This window comes from Budorcas taxicolor, chromosome 7, assembly GCF_023091745.1.
Source record: "Budorcas taxicolor isolate Tak-1 chromosome 7, Takin1.1, whole genome shotgun sequence".
Lineage (NCBI taxonomy): Eukaryota > Metazoa > Chordata > Mammalia > Artiodactyla > Bovidae > Budorcas > Budorcas taxicolor.
In genome coordinates this window covers 77432778-77434316 of record NC_068916.1, presented here as the reverse complement: position 1 = coordinate 77434316, position 1539 = coordinate 77432778, and the positions used below count along the sequence as shown (strand labels likewise).

General features: G+C 39.2%; 1 non-coding gene across 1 annotated transcript; it reads right to left on the bottom strand.

Annotated features, from left to right (window-relative positions):
• Positions 1-610: 610 nt before the first annotated feature.
• On the bottom strand, positions 611-713 carry LOC128051804 (U6 spliceosomal RNA). Its single transcript, XR_008199739.1, has one exon. It is a non-coding gene; the product is annotated as a U6 spliceosomal RNA (small nuclear RNA).
• Positions 714-1539: the final 826 nt, after the last annotated feature.

Below are 1539 nucleotides of genomic sequence, written 5' to 3'. Positions count from 1 at the left end.
GGCCTGATTTTGAAATCTATCACAAATGTTTTATAATTGCTCCTGCCCTACAAATAGTGATACTTTGCTAGCACATAGTTTTAGAAGAATGAAAAGATCTTTTATACCTAAAGGGTTCCAGCCCTTTAGGAAAGTTGTATCTGAGAGTCGTGGAGGTCCATCACTACACTGCTCCTCTGTGTGTGATCCCACATTTAGCTCAGGATGCAGCCATGAAAGGATGAAAGGAAGGCAGGGACCTTAATATTTTTTCTCCAAATTTGTTTAGTCAGTCTGGTTTCTTAGCACCCCTTGCTTCATCCTCATTTAGTCTCTGAGGAAGCTGTCCTTGGTTTCTGGAGTAAGAAGCCCCTAGGCATTCTAACCAAGCAGGTAAAGACCAATATAATAGAGTTTGACTCTATTTTTGGGTATTAGACCACTGACTTTCTTTTTTAATTGAAGTACAGTTGATTTATAATGTGTTAATTTCTGCTGTACAGCAAAGTGATTCAGTTATACATAAGTATATTCTTTTTCTAATGGTTTATTATAAGATATTGAATATAGTTCCCCATGCTAGTTGTTTATTCATTCCACATATAGTGATTTGCACCTACTAGTCCAAAGCAAAACAGTGGAATACTTCATGAATCTTCATGTCCTCCTTATGCTGGGGCCATGCTAATATTCTAATTTTAGTATGAAGTATGAAAATGTTAGTCACTTAGTAGTGTCTGACTCTTTGTGACCCCATGGGCTATGACAAACCAAGCTCCTCTGTCCATGGGATTCTCCAGGCAAGAATACTGGAATGGATTGCTATTTCCTTCTCCAGAGGATCTTCCTGACCCAGGGATAGAACCTGTGTCTCCTGCACTGTAGGCAGAATCTTTACTGTTTGAGCCACTAGGGAATACATTTTAGTATATGTGCTGTCAAAGAGAGCATACTACTGACTTCTTTTAAACCTCAGTTTCCCCTTTCCTGTTAGCTCCACATCCAGACAGGTTGATAATAAAGTTGGTACATGTGCCCTGCTGTGGCCTTCTTGGAACATTCCAACTTCACAAATCACAAACCTAACCTAGAAAATGCGCTAATCTCACTCCTTAACCATGATAAAGGCTCAGCTTTCTGTGGGACATTTCTGTGCTTCCCCTGCCTTTCCCAGTAATCCCTTGTATGACTAATAAACTTTCTTTCAATTGCCCTAAGTTCTCCATAGCCTACCTATTAATTGGAAGATGGTCCAAACCATGTCCTTGGGTGATCACAAGGTAGCCAGTCTGACATAAACTGCTTTCACCATTGACCTGCTTTGTACCTCAAAATAATTTGGGTACATTTGTGATGAGTTTACCACTAAGAAGCCCTTGCTAAAATACAGATTGGACTTAATGATTGTATAACCGTTGGCTTCATGGAAAGAAATTCTAAAGGAAAATGTTTTAAACAATAAAATGATAATCTAACACATGGCTAAAATACCCATGGGTATCACCTGGAGCTGGAACCTGGGTAGATAGGAAGGGCTGTGCAAAAAGATATGAATATTGT